General features: G+C 38.4%; 1 protein-coding gene and 1 long non-coding RNA gene across 13 annotated transcripts in view; one reads left to right on the plus strand and one right to left on the minus strand.

Moving 5' to 3' along the window:
* The window catches only part of nrxn2b (neurexin 2b), a 682,163-nt gene that overhangs the window by 529,688 nt on the left and 132,601 nt on the right, over window positions 1-19,874 (minus strand). The window lies entirely within an intron of this gene.
* On the plus strand, window positions 1,463-19,084 carry LOC120739072. The gene is made up of 3 exons (XR_005697115.1): window positions 1,463-1,473; window positions 12,279-12,285; window positions 18,811-19,084. It is a non-coding gene; the product is annotated as an uncharacterized LOC120739072 (long non-coding RNA).

Below are 19,874 nucleotides of genomic sequence, written 5' to 3' on the forward strand. Positions count from 1 at the left end.
TCAGCTCTCCTGCACTGACACATTTAGATTACATTACTGTAATACTCACTGTTTAAATAAATCATATCTATATAAATCTTTACCCACATAAACAATGATCAATCATTTTTAGTGCTGTAATTGATGGAACCAAAACATTAGTGACGTAGATGTGAATTGTGGACAGACAGATGAATGTATGCCTCCCCATGACATAAGCTCATCGGCCCTTCAGCTGGATGAACTAAAAATGTCTGTCACAGTTGGGATCATGTTGTACATGACGTGAATATCTGTGTGAATATGAGCCTGAAATGACTACGACTCTAAAACTGGACTGAATGAATTCTGAAGTGAGTTTTAAATTAAGGCTGCAGACAGCCTGGATTTTGGTATCTCATGCTGAAAAACGTTCACATGTTGAATTCGTTTTTTTAAAAGTTGCTGATGAACATTTTAGATGTGCAACAGAATGTAGCTTGAACCTGAAAATTGTTAACACTGAAAACCACCTAACTGACTTTAATGGGTCTGAATAATATCACAGGCCCAGAAGTACACTGTGTCTTATCTGCTTGAAATATATTTTTATGCTCAGTTTTAGTCGTCTACATTTTTTCTCTTCCAGGTTATGACTGAGATTACATTAGATTAGGTTTAAAGATCAAATTCAACCTATTAATGAAAATCTAAGTTGGGTAAATGAGAACTGGCTGACTGAATAAAATTACTCTTTTCTCCTCTCCTATTTTTAAAAATAATGGTAACACTGATATCCCATGTTCCACTGGAATAAAATGGGGTCTCTCCTCTTCATTTACCCATAACTGACTATATTAAGTCTAATTATTCTCTCTGGACCTGAAAACTCAAAGTTGCCTATTTTAGAGTTCATCCTCTCAGAAAGAATGAATGAACAAGATTACATGTAAGAGCTGGGAACTCAGAGAGTTTTGCAACTGACCCTGTTGCATATGTAGTTCCTTTCCCAAGGTCCAAGATATAGGGAGGAAAATATTTGAATAAAGTGCACAAATTGATTTACTAATATTTGCAAGATGCAATTTACTACAAACTGATATGTAATGATTAAAAAAAGGTGACTTACTTTTTGATAGTGAAATGAACTGACTGTACGTGTTTTTAGAAAACAGCTCAAAAATCACCTTTTTTATGTTTTTCCCCTTGTAGTAAATCTGGCACAAAGTCTTTAGTATCTAGAAGCTCCAGTGTTGAAATTAGTCATCCGGCGTATATTTTTATACGCATCTAAATGAAAGATTTTTTCAACATCAAATGACTGACACATTCCTGCTGACAGCAGCCTACCTGTTCAGTCCCTAAATTTTATTTAACACAGTGAATGCTTCTGCGCAACTTTCTCAAATGACATTTTCTTAGACAAGTTTTAAGTAATTGTTTGTTGATGGGTAAGAAAACTGAAAATTAAATCAGTTACACCAGGGAATCTGGCCAACAGAGAATTATGTAGAGGTAGAAATGATTGGCATTTCGGTCATTTTGCACTGACACTTAATTTTGTATTCATAGTATTACAATTTAATACAGGTCAAAACCATTTAACCCTAGCAAGTTGTGTCCAAGTACTTGGTATGAGACTACACTGAGGGCTACAACTGTGCCATGCATGTATGACTTTATTTATTTATTTTTTTTAGTAAATGCCATTATATATGACAGTGAAATCTTAATCTTACTGTTTTCCATTCAGATATGTCCAGAGCATCATGTGTAATATGAATAACATGCCTTTTTTTTAGAAGCACACACTGCGTTCTCATGTTCCAGCTCTTTTCTTATCTGACTGTCAGATATCCCATCGATGATACAAGGGTAAGGCAAACAAAATCAGTGGTCAGACACTTTTAGCCACTGTGTGAACAAAGCATAGTTTTCCCTAATGATGGTTCCTCTCAAGCTACATGCTGTCAGGGCAGGCTTGAAGCAGGCAGGGAAGCGATAAGATAAGAAACTGTTTATACAGCAAAGGCAGAATAAATCCCAAAGTAAGGACCTTACTGTGGCCCTGTGTGTCAGACTGCCAAGATGGTCTGATTTTTGTCAAGGTGTGGGAGTGTTATTACCCTGCTGTGGGTTGCAGTTCACCCCACAAACCAAACACAGCCTCTCTCATCAAGGCTTATCCTCTTCTGTTCCCATCGCTTTCATAGCAAGCATGTTAAGGGGTGTCCTTACCTGTACGTCTGTGGAAAAAACCTCTCCAATGTTCTGCCAGCCCCGCTCTATTCTGTATTTCAATGCTTTAAGAGTCTTGGTCAGATAAAAGAGAAAACTGGGTTACATGTCAAGGTTGCAAATGTGTGGGTACATTGAAGAAAATGTCTGGCCTCATTGCAATCGACATGCCCTTAATAGATCTAAAAAATGTAGCTACATTCACTCAGGAAGGCTGTTGAATAACCATACGAATATGGATGAGTTTTTGCCTTTGCGTTGCAATCAAAAGGATACAGCACTGCATATGTCAATTTGAAAATTGGAATCAGTCAGACTTGGTGCAGACACTGTGGGTGTCTCTTACTCTTACAGACATGGAAACATTAGAGGAAGCCACTTCAACAATAAACGCTTTAAAGACACAAAAGAGAATACATGAATTCATTTTCTAACAATTTGATTCAAAGACTAAGTGTGGGCTGATCACAGCCGCATAATGAATATTCACATCATTTAAATCAATTGAAATTTTGGGGCTTTTAGGAGGATCTCTTCTCTGTTCTGACCTATAGGTTTGTGCACATATGACATTACTTTTTGTGAGCGTAAGAGATTTTATGACATGTAGAGGTTAGGTGAAGGAGCACTGGGCAATAACTGCCATAATCAAGCCACAGACCTAAATCAGCAAGGACTGAAGTGGGTTTGATTTTAAAAGCACTGGCTAATTGGGCACTCATTGCATGTGAGATTTGGTCTGTTCGTTGTATTAGTGTCCATTAGCTATTGATTAGCCAGTGGAAAAGAGAAAAAAAAGAGAGACATTTGTAAAAATGTTCTAATAGTCCTAGAAGTTTGTTTCAAAGATACTATATCTGAGGAATTTCATTTCCCCAGAGTATTAAATAGATTCACATGCAGAAGCTGCATTACCAGCAGGGGGAGATAATATATTTATGTCTATTGCAAGTTTTACCATGATACTGGGTTGCGATACTAAACCTGAAATTTCTCCTTGATGCATGCATGTGTGAGTTCATCTGGAAAGTATCCACTGAGCTTCACTTTTTTCCACATTTTGTCATGTTACAACCTTATTCCAAAATGGATTAAATTCATTTTCACCTCAAAATCCACTCACAGTAAATACATGTTAATTCTCGCAAATTTATGTAAAATTAAAAAATGAAATGTACAAAACAGCCTTTGTTGAAAAACCTATGGAAGCCATTACAGTCTCAAGTCTTTTTGATTATGATGCTGCTATCTTAGCAATCCTACTTTGGGGCATTCTTCTTTGCAGAAGCTCTCAAGCTCCATCAATGGTGCACACCCACTTTCAGATCTCTCCAGAGATGTTCAGTCGGGTTCACGTCTTAGCTCTGGCCGCTTTGGAGCAGGTTATCCTTAGAAATGTCTCTGTACATTGCTGCATTAATCTTTGTCTCAACCCTGACAAATCTCCCAGTTCCTGCTGTCAAAAAACATCCCCAGAGCATGATGCCACCACCACCATGCTTCAGAGTTGAATGTTTATATCATCAGACCATCAGTGAATTTTGTTTCTTGTGATCTGAGAATCTTTCATGTACCTTTTGGCAAACTCCAGGTGAACGTTCATGTGCCTTTTACTGTGGAGTGACTTCTGTCTGGCCACTCTACCAGGCCTGGTGGAGTGCTGCAGATATATTTGTCCTAATGGAAGGTTCTCTTTGAGCTAGAAAATGAATTTAATTCAATTTGAGGTAAGGGTGTGACATGAGAAAATATGGAACAAGTGAAGTGCTGTGAATACTTTCCGGATGCACTCTAGGTAAAATGCTCTTAAAGTGAATAGAATAAAAAACGGCATGAATGTGACTGAATGGGTCGATGTGGCATCTGTAGTGTAAAAAGTGCTTTGAGTGCTCAGAAAGAATAGAAAAATACTATTTAAATACCATTTAGCAATGCATTAAAACTGCAGTTATTTTCTCTCTTTCATGTTATGATCATATGCACCAGTGGCATGCGATTCCCTTTACAGTAGGGCAACCAGAGACGAGACAGACACACAAACAAAAATCATTTTCCTCCAATATTTAAGAATTTAACAATATAAGGTTCATCAGACTAAAACATAGAGTTTGTGCTGCCTGTCTGTACTCTAGATGGACAGCTTTACTTTTCTGTACTAATTTCTGGTTGAAGATTTGTGAAACATCATTACTTCAAAAGTTAAATAAATACAGGTATCTGCCTTATTGCCAACAATTATTTACAACTAGCTGAAAATCACAAGTTTTGCCTTAGCAAAACTAGCAACAATATACTGTACAATACTATGATGCTATGATATACTATACTAACACCTCAGTTATACATAAAACTGTATTACTCGAAAATTGTGCAGTCTCCAAAAAAAGACCATATTTCATTTAGAAAAAGTTGTTGATGAGCTGAGAAACAAAGACATAAAAAAGTATATTGAAATATATTCACAGGGTCACAGGTTGAGCTTATCCCAATTGCCCAGGTCACCAGTTTGTCACCTGTGTAACATTCATACCTATGGCCAATTCAGAATCTCCAATCAACCCTGTGTATTTGGACTGTGGGGGGCATCAGAGTGCCCAGAGAGAACCAACAGAGATACGAGGAGAATAGACACAGAAAGGCACTGGCCAGATTCAAACCCAGGACCTTCTTGTTGCGAAGCAACAGTGCTGTCCACCACACAGCGATGAGCAGTGAGTGAAATGGTTAACTGTCTTATTGACAGTAACCAAAATATTAATGAAAAAAACAAAAAAACAGCTGGTTAAATAGACATTCAGTAACCTAACCTGCACATGGTCATCTTGCATGTTTTATTAGACCAGACATGGCAAGAGCTGCCATCCCCTGATCATCATCAAGGCTTCACTTTGCAACATACTGAATGAGTTTTTAATACATTTTTCACATTCAATTTTCTCTACAGTAAACAATAAACTCGGTTGCGATGGTAAAATTACTCAAGCTTCCACAAAAGCAGAGCCAGAAGCAGCTTGCCTCACACGCTGGCCTCACATCAGTTTACTGTTAAAGACCAGAGGTTTATCCACAACACACATGCACAAACCACCAGAAAAAAGCTGCTGGTGCCTCAGTTTGCCCACTTCCAGTCACTGTTAATGGGATATGGGAGCTGGACATGCATATAAAATAGGGGTGGCTGTAGAGCAGGTTATCTGCAGGTTATATCTCTGATATATCCATCAGAGTGTGAATGTTAGACAGAAAGTGCTTAATCATAGAAAAGCCTGTTTGTTTGGGGTGAATGTATAAAGTTCTCTGAGAGCTCCAGGAGAGTAGAAAAGCGCTATACAAGAATCAGTCTATTTACCATTTAAAATGGAGACAGCTACAGTTTCCTATGAGTAGAAAACAAGCTGAGGTTTCAGCAGCAACAGTTGACTGCAGCCACCAGATGGTAGTAATGTAAAGGATGGATGCAAACAGGCAAGCCACTGTATGATAATGCTGACAGCACTGTCTTGGGTACATTTCAGTTTATGTCTATCTTTAGATTTAACAAGCCAAACACTGCAATACAAATGTCCCGTAATGACCCTGGGTTTGCAAACCTTACAACCAAATCGAATCAAACCAACAAAAGACAAAGTAACCTCTAGCAGCATAAATTGGCTATTTTTCATTGCTCACATCAAACCAGTTGTTACATACAAATATGTCTATGCTTTGGGGAAAAACTGTACTCAGTCTGCTCATTGATCTGCGGCTCTCTAAACTGAAAAGAAAGGGAAAAAATATGCAGCAACAATCCTTTTGTGAGTCCTTTGTTGTCTTTTCTCATGCAATAAGAATGAATTATGAATCAAATAAACCCAATACTTACAATTCTTGTTCAGTCTCTTTTTTATGTTTAAAATGTCCCACATGACTCTCATACATTGTTGAATGACAACAATGAAATAAACCACTGTTTCATGCTGCAAACAACTAAGGTGTATTAAAATATTTTCTCCTGGTAACTAGGCTACTTTAGATAAGATAAATGTCCATATTCAACTAAAATACACCACCAGCTATCATGTATTAGTCATTAGAAGAGACTTATGATAATCATGAATCAAATGTCAGTGAACTTTAAATGCCTATAAGAGTCTCTGAGTTTTGACAAATTTGACATCCGAGCCCAATTTCCTGGATATTTGATGAGCAGAACTACCACACCAAACACCTAAACATTAAAGAAATTGATCAAGATGATACCATCCCCTTTCAGATAAACAAACGTCAGATAAGTAAATTGACATTTATTTTTGAACCAGGGTTATGCTTCCATGATTTAGTGTAATAATATGAGGAAAAAATAAATGCCTTACAGCCACAGACATGTAATATATTAAAAATTAGGTACAAGGCAACCAAATGCATACATAGTTTGCTGCAAGGCATACTAATCAATAAAAATGCTATTTGAAACTAAATCTTGTATACAGACTCGGCATGTTTTAAGTTTTTTATTACGGTCAGCCCATGACAGATTAAGCAATAAAAACCTCAAGGAGATGAAATCTTGGACCTCCTGCTACACAACAGTTATCAGTGTATTTATTATGTGATATTTTAGTTTAATGTATTATGCATCCTGTAAGTGCACCCCTATTTATTTCTTATTTTGCAAGCTTGGGGCTCCCAAGCAAGAAGCATGTTAAAAGAAATGGAACACAAGAGGTGGGAGACTGCACACTGCTCCTGGTTGGAGACATATTTATGTTTTTTCCCCCTGCATCTATTATTTGCACAGAGTTAAGGTAGCATCATGAATCATTTATTAGTGTTCTGATGTCATTTGCAACAGAAAGAGAAGGTGGAGATGCAGGAAGACAAAAAGGAATAATGGAAGCAAAGAACAAGCAAACAAAATTAAAAAAAATAAAAAAACACAAGGTAGAAGATGTCAATCCTGACTTGTGAGTGATAGAGTGATGCCTCTTTTCACTAAAAACACCAGTGGGATTCCCACGCAGAGCTCAGGATGAATAAGCAAGGAAGAAGGAGAGTTCCAATTTTTTGTGTTCTGCCGCTTCCCTCTTCGTTCACAAACGCCTTTCATCTCGTTACGGCTTCCCCCCGTCTTTGACGTCAGCTTTTACACTTTTTAATTCACTCGGGGTTCGGGGCTACCATGCTGGCAGGGCAAACACACGAAAAAGAAATGCAACATGACTTTTTATGGTGTTGTTTGTTACAAAAGGATATTGGGTTGTGCAGGAGAAAACAGGATATGATATGCATATTACTCATATTTACTTAAAAGGAACAATCTTGTCTATGTCCATTTATTAGGACCGGCTTCCATGATGACTAGGTCTAAGATTTAACGTCATAATTTAAAAGGAGCATTTTCTTCAATATTGGAGGAGTTTATTTTGCTGTTTTTGTTTGTTCTGCTTTTGGTTATCATAAATCAATCTCCTATAAGTGCATAGTTTTCCAGGATATAAACTCTGACTAGCAGAGCTAGGGGGTCTCAGAACCATTAATTCCAGTGGAAAACCTTGTCCTTCAGCTGGAAGGGTAAAGAACATGAAGGACACGTGGCATGATGATGGATGTCCTAAAGGTATTTAAATATAAATCATCAGTCTAAGGTAGGAAATGTTACATTAATAGCTTTAGAAAGTTTTGATGATAAGTCCTGAAATTATTGCAGTATGGTTTTAAGGAAATATAGTCATGTGAAAAATTGTGTTTGTCCAAAAAAAACCTGCTCTTCCAGCTGCTTTCTGTGTTATAGCAAAAAACGCTGATATCAAATCTCTTGTCATCCACATTTCTTCAGTTCATCTTGACAATTTTGAATGTCAAGGAACGTTTACTTTTTCAGTGCAGCTGATTTTCTTTTCAAATTTATATAAATAATAAAAATATGTTAAAAGCTACATCGTGTTATTTGTCATGTCACTTGCTGTAGATATAGTATTCATAACTTTATTCATACATAATACAGTTTTGATCTCACACGTTTTTGCACATTTCTCACCTTAATATTGGAAAATAACAAAGTCTGCACATAAAAAAAAAAGTCATTTATTTTCTATTTAATAAATACTTCCAGGAAACTAAGGTGCCGGATATCAGGTTATCGACGAATTAGGAATAATTATTAGAATCCACTAAACCTTTTCAACAGCTGCAACACAATGATGACTATATTTTATACAGTATTTGCCAGTAATGGGAAAACAAACTAATCCTGAATCACATGCTCATGCCTGTTTTTGAGGGTTTCTAATATGACAACATTTTAGAAAATTTACGCCATAATGAAAATGACACGACCAAGCACCCCCTCATAGAAAGTCTTGCAAAAAATATACAATAGAGGATCTTTCCCTGTGAGGCTACAGCAGCTCAGGTCATCTAAAAGCAGCTTCAGATTTAATGGGGCAGCTCAGAGCTCTTTGGTCTGTCAGAACACAGTGTGAACCTGCACCGAAGCAAATCTACTCACTGTGCATTTTGTCAACAGCAGCTGTACACAAGCTGATCAGGGTCCAGTGAACAAATACAGCATGATGTTACTTATTTACCTCATTGTTTCAGCCGCGATCGAGCACCCGTGAAAGAAAGAGAACGAGTATGAGCAAAGTACTTCACTCACATGCATACTTTTCATTTATGGAGTAACAATGTTATGCTGTAACAGAGAACTGCCTCAGTGAAAACTGCAAATCAGTCTGTTTTGTATGAAGAGCATCAACTGAGATAATATACTAACTTGGAGCAAAAGTTTTTTCATCTGAGGAAAGTCACATATATTAGACATACTTTGTAAATAATGCACCTTTAACTTCTGGATAGATTACTTGTTCATATCTGCTTAAGCAAAGTAAGAATTTAGGTATAATCAACCAATTTATTACAGAAAACATAACAAACAGGACACTCTTCTAGGGATGTGTGGGCATGTCAAATAATGACGCTAATTACAGAGGACATGAATAACAAGTTATGGCCTTTTAGCTGTCCCCCGTTTCCCATTAAATATTGTTTTGCCTGTAAATATCAGATAAATTGGATAATTTGGGTTCTTTGGAATCGCTTATATCAAACTAATGGTTATTGTGATGGTCTGATACATGTAAACAAATACTGAGAGCTGCCCTCTTATTCCTGGCTCTGCTAAGAGTCAACAGTTGTCTTTACCTTAAAGCAGTAAACGTGATTTTGAATATAAAAGCTAAGAGAAAAATACTACCAAGATATGAATTAAGAGGAGTAGTAAGCATTGAAATATTGTCACTATAGTTCTTTCATTGCACATTACAGAGATTACCCCGAGTCAAAAGAAATGGATAGACAGCAAAGAGCAAGGACAAGAAAATGGCACAGCACTTTTAAGTGTAGTACAAAGAGCTGTATCGTGTTCCTTTTAAAATCCGGGATCAATGCTACAGAGAACAAGAATCAGCAAGAATTTAGTGAATTATAGCTTCAGTCGAGAAAAACAAGGACTTGTAGTCATCCGGTCCACACGATTACTTAAGAGGCCATGATGCCATGAAGGGGTCAAACCAACAAAGATGGTAAAAATATTTTAATATGAGAGCCTGAGAAATAAATCTCTAACTCTTATTTTGCCTGTCTCTTGGTAGCAAAACAGACTGTTGTTCAAAGATGAGCAGAGGTTATGTTTAAAAAAAAATTGCCAGCATTTCAGAGGCTCTTTTTCCCCCCGTACGACATAAATAATGTCCATACTGTGTTTTTTATTTCCAATATCAGGTCATTTTTAATGAAGGGTTTGAAGTCACTGCACTTGAATAATATCATTTTAAAGAATTTCAAATTAAATCAAAAAGTTGACATGTTAACTTTGCTGATACATCCCCCGAGCTAAAACCCAGCATGAGGGTTGGAAAAATAAGCAAAATTATGTCCCTGAAATATAATTCTAACAACATGAATCCCCATACGCAGGAATTGTGGCATGCTGTTGGAGAACCTTTTGTTTGGTGGTGAAAATTGTGAAATTGCCACCAAACAATAGCAGCCTCGCTGCTGAAAATGAAAACAGGACGGCGAGTTGCGGGCCTGAAGAGAAAGTGGGAGTATGTCTGCTTGTTAGAAGTTGGTACTGTAGGACCTGCATCAGTCAGTACTGTCATAGTGTCTACTAAAGAGTGCAGAGTAAAGACGGATGCCCTTTCTGTCTCTTTGCAAAAGGTGTAAACTTCACTAGCACTTCCCTCCATAAAGGAATTTGTCGACCTCGCCAGTGCTCTTAATGACCAGTTTTGACACCTCAGTATATATCGACAGAAAGGTGTGATTTGACGACCATTTGAATAGTGTCTAGATTTTTCCAAGGGTAGCTGCATAGGTGGAGACCACCTTCACTAACTTCTGATGCACACCCAGGCCTGAAATATGACAGATACTCCTCAGTTTATAAAAGGGCTCCACTCCTAACAGGTTGAAAAAAAGAAAACTGTCACACTTTATACATACAGGCCATCACTTTAACAAACTGATTTAGTCTAGGCTAAATAGCATAAAGACACTACACCGATACAGACTGACTCCACAGATAAAGCAGCAAGTTTCAAGCATAGCTTTAAGACAAACTGAACAGTTTAACCTTCATGAAGATAGGAATTACTACAAAACTGTGGGCTGCATATATTTTAGCTAGGTGTACCTAATAACCTTGCAAAAGAGTATATATTACACTATTACCATGACCCTGTCCTGATATAATATTTAAAAATGAACCTCAGTGTCTATATGCTAATCTTTGCATGTTATTAGTAATAGGTAGCAGTCAGACAGTATGAGTCTTCTGCCCCTTAATACAACAGCCCTTTCTGCTGACCTCATTTGTGGATTCACATTCCCTTTAATGTGGTGCTACCCTGCAGGAATGGGGTCTAGCTCATAAAAATCTAACGCTTACAGGGTGACTCTGAAACTCAATGTAATACTGTTCAGTGCAGCCATAATGTACACATCTGTCGAGTCTATATGTGAGCAGAGTGAATAATAGACATTTAGTTAGTATACAATATTATTATTATTATTATGGTAAAATGACAGCAGACAAGGCTCTTCATTTATTGTGGTTCTGTTGTCCTGGAGATGACAAAGGTTTTTCTGCCAAGGGGGTAATAACATTAGCTGACAGATCGAGAGACAAACGAAACAAAGCAAATAATACGAACGACAGGAAATCAGTCATGCTATTACCTAATCAGAGTTCTCTTTATCAAAAAAAAAAACCTGTTCGGAAATAAAAATCAACCCTTTTCTGTGCTTACATAAACATAGCCATTATCTGGGTAAATAATTATTCACAGTGTGTGTGAACATTGATTACAGCTTCCCCCTGTTGTGTGTAATGGGAGAGAGACATTCACTCATCAAATATGGATGAAATGGATGTTGATGCTTTCCATCACGGCACTTAATCATGGCCTTCGGTAAAATGCAAGGGCAGGCGGGATGTGATGTGGTGACTGTAGCCGCTCGGCTGATATGTAAGCACTCCCTGCTTTTCTCGCTGCCTATGTGAAGGTGAGAAGTGATGACTACCTTCAAGCTTAGCAACTCTAAGGTAGATCTGGGCATGGTAGACTGGAATACATTGTTCGTGAGAGCGTTGGCATTGGGTTAAGACGGTCCATGGTTGAATCGGCAAATACGAAATGTAAAAATAAGAACAAGGGAAAAAACGTTTTTGCACATGTAATAAGTCTGCCAGTGGAATAAGCTGACCTCACATGACAGCACTCCATGCATTCGTTTGCATACATCACTGTCATCTTGTGTACACGGTACTTGGTGCAGTGACACTCACGGGTCTGCAGTCCCCTTACTTAGCAATATGTTTATTACCCTGCCATAGATTTCCTCTCAATGTTGCGCTGGGGCAGGCTCCAAACAGGCACACACCAATTACTGCACACTTTTAGCATGCAGGCCTCATCAACCCATAGAGCACAGACAAACAAACCACAGACAGGGATGGAAAAAAAGAAAAAAAGTGGATCACTGGAGCGACTAACCCCCTGATTCGCACTTGATCTTCACTTGTCTTCAAAAGGCAGGATCAGTGTCAGGCTAAGGTCAGAAAGTAAAGGCAAGGGGCCTACTGGGAAAGAGGATCAGTTTTAGCAATAAACCACAAGATAAGATCAAGTTCAGCCAGAGGGCAAACTGGCAAGTAAAACTGAATACAGGAAACGAGAAGTACTTTTGATCAAGACTAAACATGAAAGGAAAACTCTCCTTTATCTGGCCTGATAAATTTCTATGGCTAAAGAAAAGGTGACAGGGTGACACCAATGCCGGGTTTATACAGTTTCTCAAGGAAATTATATCCAGAAGCATAAAAATATAAAAGAGTATGAGACCATACAAATAAGTATAAATGTGTTTGCTCTTGATTAAAGAACAAGGTTATACTCACGTTTACTTTTGTGAAAAAGTGCACTAGCAGTAAGATACTAAAACCCATCCTGGGTAGCTAATTACTATGCAGGAATAACTAATGCTTGTTGAATGCAGTGGTGTTTATTTTAAAAAGCCATTACGTAAGGTAATGAATATGCGTAGACTCAGGGGCCAGCAGCTCAGCGAGCTTGGTGTTTACGCAGCTTTAAAAAGGGTGCTGCTTGCATTTGGGCTCATTATAAGCTGATCTATATTCAGGAGAAAAGTGGGTGATAGTAATTCAAGGATTTGTGATGTATAGACTGAATTAGAGAAGCGATTTACAAAGGCTACGCTGTGGAGTCCTGTAGAGAACTTTTCAAATTCATTTTTGATTGAAAGGACTGACCTGCAGCTTACCTGGGAGGAAGCTTTCAGCACAAGTGGACCATATAGCTGCGTTTTTGGATTGCATTTGATAAGCTTTTGAATGACATTTTTGTGAGAGTGGGGAAATGCAAGTGTGTATTTGACTGAACTATTCAAAGTTTCTGGGAATACAGAATACATACTGAACTGTTAGCCTAACGTCTGCCCATCTTAGTCTGCAATCAGAAGCCTGGTAAGAGAAACAAAACCTTTTCCATGAAGATGCCAGTGGTGGGACTGGTGGCACAGAAGTACAAAGTGTTGGTATCCAGTGAAAAGGCAAAATAAAGTAGGGAGGTGGAGCTCTATGGGACTAGAGCTTGGGCTTAGCATGGCTGCCACGTCCATTGCTCTGACAACTAATTTGCCCTAACATTTCAGCAAAAAGGTCAGACAACACTCTGCCCAAGTTTATGAATATAGGGGCCCTGGCTGACAGAAAAGAGAAACAGTGAACAAGACAGGTAGAAGGTCTCTTCATTGACTTAGCTTAGAAAGAAGAGGAAGGCTGCTGTTGTCAGTGTCCAGATGGGAACTGCTCTGTATCCTCTAGATCAGGAGTGAAGTCCTGACCTTATCTTATCCAACTAGGCCACTCGCTCAAGGCACTGAATTTTTCAGTTTGCACTCTCTAGTGCCGCCAAATTGTAGAACAGGACCTTTGACAGAGGTAAAGAATTAAATGGTAAAAAACACACACACACACACACACACACAAACACGCACACATAAAAGAATTGCATGATTGTAGTGAAATCTCCCTACAAGCAGAAGGAACACCCTCAGGAGGTTTATGGCTATGCCTTTGGTCCTCCAGGATGGAAATAAATGTTCTTTTACGCATTTTCTCTAGTACTCTATTTTTATATCTTAAGGAACTAAGGCCACAGCACATTTAGAGACTTCCTTAAGCCCGAAGTTGAGTCTCTTAGAGAAGAGGAATAGCACTTCCAATTCAAGAGGCAGCAGCTGGACTCAATTTAAACAGCCAGCAGTACAATCCACCTACACTGGTCCTGAGAGTCAGAGATATGGCATGGGCATAAACTCTTGCAACACACACACCATCAAAGGCTAACACTGGATAAAACTTAGGTGAAAAATACAAAATGAGACCCCCTCTCTATGTTGAAGTGAGATTACTGAACAAAGAACAAAGTGTGGAAAATAAACCTCCACGATTAATTAAGTAAACATTAAATAATATTTAGTGGCACTTAGTTATGTTAAGAAGAAGCACGTGAGACTAATACTGTCCAAATATACGGCGCATCTCACAATATCACATAGCTCCAAAGTAACTTTTCTTTACCAGCCACTGAAAGCACAGCGCACACAAAAACACACCCAATTCCCAGGATACTTTCTGTCCAGATGGGCTAGGCCAGCGACACTTGTTCAATTAAAGGCATCAGGGGAGACCTAACCACTTTATTATCTGCAAGCTGGCCCCACATTGATCAGCCTGTCTGGGACCACTCGCAGCCTGTGTAACAGCTTAATCTGGGCCCTGTACTTGCACAAACACTGTCTTTCACTCACACACTCACTAACACGCGCACAAACACAAACTAGCAATCTATTACTGAGTAATATGGCTGTCGTTGAAATTCTGTGCAGGTCTGAGCGATGTGCGCACGTCTGTCTCAAGTCACCAAAAGGAAGAGGTTCTGGGGAATGGACTGGATCCATTTATATGTGATTGTCAAGCCATGAAAACAAACACTCGCCTGTCTTTCAGCTTCCTGGTAAAACTTTCCTGCAGAAATCAAACTGCTGATTTGAAGGCCCAATCTGGAGCCCGAGCTTACTGACCATCTGTGGTACCACGGATTGGTGTAACTTGTTTTCTCCATTTTCATTTTCCAGGACTGATGACTCAAACGATCCTGAAAATAAAACTGCTGGACTTGTTTACACAAGAAAGCATGGTCTGATTTTAAATAGGAAAAATACATATACAGATTAACAGTCGGTTAAAAAGAAGAAAACAGAGTTCTTTAGGTTTAACCAGCCTTAAACACACAAAACAATTTCCGGCATAATGTATATGTTAGATTGACCAATTAGATTGTGGCAAATTGAGGCTTTTGAGACCAATGTTAAGACTACAAGAGTGACAATTACAACAGAGGGTGTATTAGGGGGACCTTTCAGAATTAATTATGCATATGGGCTGCCAAAAGAAAGGATTTCATAGTAACTATTGGTTCCCCCCCACAAGAACACACAGCATGGACTAAACCTGATGATATTGTTACTATTAAGAAGAACCAACAAATTCACAACAACACTAAATTATTAAAATATTGATCTTAATAAAGTATTAACACAAATAAAAGCAGGGACTCATCTCCTTAAAGCCAGTCATGCACACACAGACCTACATGGCCACATACTATATTAAAACATTTTGTGTATGACAGTGGCTATGGAGACAAAATGAAACCATGGCCCCACTGACCAGTCATTAACAGTGAATCCTAGTGAAGTATCTAGGCCATGTCTCTTTCCACTAAAACAGCCTGCTGGTTTGACACTTCAACTCTTCCCCTCAACCCCTTTTCTTCTCAGTCATCTCCATTTTTTCACATCCCAGCCTATATATTTCCTCCTCTTTGCTCCTTGCCCCTCACCCCCCTGTAACCCCTGTCCTCCCTTTACACCCTTCATTTCTACTTCTCTTCTTTCAAGCGATCACATGAGAAATCTAGCCGCCCAGGCCTTAGCACTGATGGTCTGTGGCATTAAAATTCCTCCTCTACGGTCCTCAGAGAACTGGAGAGGCGACAGATAAATAAATAAGAGCTGTAGGGAGCGGGGCTTTGTGGCAGCTGCTGAGCAAATTTGTGGCGTTTCTGATAACAACTCATCATACTGGTTAGGCCACACTGACAGCTGAGAGAAAAAAAAGGAAGCCCTGTCTGCAGGGATATTATAAAAGGGACAGATCAACAATTTATTTATCTCTAAGATGTCTGTTTAGTTTATCATAAACTAGTCTGTAACTGTTCAAAGGAGGCCACAAGAAGTTAAGATAAACCAGTACAGTGAAAGATACTGAAATTCTTTGTTTTTTGTTTTCATAAACTCACTCCTGTTATGAACCTTTAAAATGCATACTTGAGTTCTTACTGGTTTACAGCGTCACAGAAAAAAACAAACAAAAAAAAAAAAAACAGGTGTGATTTTGCAAACCTATTCAATTTGACCTTATGGAAGACACGTACGTATCCTGAACATAGCACGGGCCAGACTGTGATAATTTATAAAAAAAAGTGTTTAGTTAAATTTTGGCTTCATGAGGTGCCTAGAGTAACAGAAATATCCTATAATTAAAAGCTACATTCGGTGACCCCCTTATTCACAACGGGTCGCCACAGCAGATATCCCTGCATGTTTGAACACCACTGGGATTTGTGCCCCCTCCTGTGATTGGACTTGTCAGGCAAATGTGTAAATTGTTATACTATAGGGCATAGGGCTGTGCGATATGACAAAAATCTCATATCCCGATATAAGACATCTATCGTCCCGATAATGATATAAATCACAAAAATGTACATTTTCTGAAAATTCTGTGAATCGACTTGCGTGAAGTGTTTCCAGCTGGAAGTCGAATGTTTTAAAAGATGCATGAAACTACACATTTTTAGACATAAGTTGTAACGGCCGCCGTTTTCTTTGTGAGTATTTATTACACGGCGTGCTGCGGGGAAAAGCCTGTTCTAACGTTTGAGTCTAAGGTTTATTTTTTAGCACATGATGGCTCTTTTTTGCTTCGCATCCGTAAATACTCTGCATACTCTTTCACGTGATTCGGTTTATTTTGAAAAGTCTCAACAGGATCTTGAGCTTTATTGTGAAAGGTTTATGTGGAAGATAAACCAGCGGACACGCGAGGGTTTTACCGTCGTTGTTGCTAACGACAACGCATAAAAAACAGGCGCTTGTCCGTCCGTAGTGTGGTTATATTAAATGTAAGAGAAAGAAAGAACTTTAAGAAATTAATATAGCCACTACAGTGACCATCAAAACGGTGAAAAAATATTGCCGTAAACAGTTTATTTTGCGACACCACGAAACAAACGATAGCATAAAATGAAACGATAGACGTTTTTATATCGTCATCCGATATATATCGTTATATCCAACAGCCCTAATAGAGAAACTACAACTACTGTTGACAAAAAAAGAACAAAAAAACAAAACTGTAGCTGACAAATTTCAAACACGAAAGCAATGAACTTCCTTAGTTGGTTTCTCAGTGTCATGATGGCTGTCATGTCCACTTTAATCCTACTAATAGTAAATTTCAACAGTGAGAATAAACGTCTCTATATGCATATGCTTTTCTTTAAAAGCTTTATGGATTAAAACATGAGTACAAGTACTGAAGATGAATAGCCACTTTTATTCTGTTGCCTTGTCTGTGTTGTATAAGTGATGAAATAAGATGTCACTGGGAGAACAATGTTGAAAATCAAGAAACAGGACTATACATAAAAAACACAAAAAAGAAAAAATCAACCATTCATCCCACTTTAACTCTTAACCTAAAAGTCGATCAAAAAGCCATCGAGTGGCCTTTGATTGAGTGCGATGTGTAGCAGATTTAATAAACCAGGCTTTCTGTGAAGACACAGCAGCTATAATGGGCCAAGTATAAGAAGACCTTCTGAAGGTTTGACAGTTATATGCTCACGCTGCTGAAAAAAAACTTTTCCTGAGATTCCACTGAACCAGTGAAGCCTTTTTCGTTAATAATTGAAACATATAATCCAGCAATAAGAAAAATAACAAGAACTCCACACTTGCTTGTATCTTGTCTGTCAGTCAAATACTCACACAGAGTCTCCAGTCAGGGTCTTAAAGCAGTCAATATCTAATCTCTGACACTATTTTCCAGTCAGTCTTACTTAAGTCATCATGACAGTCTTAATTCTTTGCTGCTTGGCACAGTAACATCTTGCACAATCCTTCAAAAGCTCCTTGAGTTTAAACTGGACTGCCAAACATATTTTAGACTGGCTAACTGAGGGACATTAAAGCCAGCAACAAGACAAACCCCATAGCTGTAATTGAAACGTTTACAGGTATGGGTAGTCCTTTACCACCAGCGACCGTCCTTGACCTGTTCTACCAGCTGCTTTAGTCAAGACTAGCATTTTGCAATAAAAGCTCTTCACTAAAATATTCTTCGTTAGTGTTATACCATAATACCATGATAATGCCCAAGGTCTGTTTGAGTCAAGGAAAAACAGAACAGTACTCTGCAGAAGTCCTGAGCCACCCATGTAAACATACATAGTAATATACTTACATTTACAGTTTGCACAGCCCTAATGAGCTGGAAAGTTCGTATGATCACTGGTATTCTTCAACACTGCCTGAATCTCTAAGGCAAGCTGCTGTTCTTTAAGTAGCCTTCAAAAAGTTCTCCAGGCTACTCCAGAGCTCTCGTTTGGATGTTGGTTGCCTTTTGTTCAATTCTTTGTCAAATTGGGCCCAAACTATTTCAATAATGTTGAAGGAAATTTGGATTCACCACTCCACAAGATCTATTGTGACTGATCTTGTGTAATTCCTGCCTTCCACTGAGACCATCTCACACTTCATTGAATCCCTCAGTTTTCCTATTTCTTAGGAACATACCTTTCAGATAGTCTAAGAAGCTTGGAAAGAAAAGCCCTGCTCTTCTTTAAAGTGTTAAGTTGCTTGAAGACGTTTCACCTCTCATCCAAGAAGCTTCTTGAGTTCCACGGTCAAATGGTGGAGAGGGGGTCCATATCCCTCTTGGGGGGACACTCTCACAGGGCTTAAATCTGGGACCATTTGACCTTAGAACTGAAGAAGCTTCTCGGATAAGAGGTGAAACATCTTCAGGAAACTTAAAGAAGTCCAAATGCTTTTCTTTCCAAGCTCCTTAGACTACAATGACCTGGATGACTGAGAACCTTTACAGACAATTTCAGATACTGGTCATTTACTCTAGATATCTACGCAAAGCTACAATTAAAAATAGGTTCTTTGCTAAGTTGTCTGTTAGACACAACACTGGTTCATCCAGTGTTGTGTGGTTGACTTATGGTGCCTTTTTTATACAGACAACCCAATAAATTATATATTCTTCTAATAAAAATCAGTTATAACGATTTGATTGAACATGAGTGAAAAAGTAGTCCATGTCCAAAGAAAATTGCTTAGAAACACAAAAAAAGCAATAAACAAACAAACAAAAACAATTACAAGCACGTCTGTGTGGAGGTAAAGGATAAAGAAATGATGGGCAACTTCAGACTTTTGCACTGTACTGCAGAGCCTACAAAGGGAGAAGAAAAGAAAAGAAAAACAGAAGATGAGAAAGGGATAAACACAAAAAAGGAAAATTGCTTCATATTCAAGTAGAAGGAGGTTTTCGGAAGCAAAGCCCATTCAAGCATTACTATTTTCTCATTATAAAAGTGAGAGCGGGATGAGGAGAAAATGTCTCTATTCTCCATTTCCTTTCATTTATTGCTCACTCTCATTCATTTCACCAGCGTATTGATCCTGACTTCACAAGACATTTTCCTCCACTGTGCCCTCATTCCTCCAACATCTATTTATCGCAAGGCCTATTAAATTAATGTTAAACAACAAATACAAGGTGGATCCCCCAAACAATACATCTGAACTTTCACAGAGCAAATGCATTAGTGTTACAGTAAGGACTGTAACCTGGTTGCTTTGTTGGAAACAACAAAGCAACCAGGTTGCCTAAGGCCCTAAGTCATGTCCTGGTGTTGGAAAAACACCTGTATGAGTATAAGTGGGATAATATACAGTATACAAGTATATCA

Source organism: Simochromis diagramma, unplaced genomic scaffold (assembly GCF_900408965.1).
Source record: "Simochromis diagramma unplaced genomic scaffold, fSimDia1.1 OVJJ01000317.1, whole genome shotgun sequence".
NCBI lineage: Eukaryota > Metazoa > Chordata > Actinopteri > Cichliformes > Cichlidae > Simochromis > Simochromis diagramma.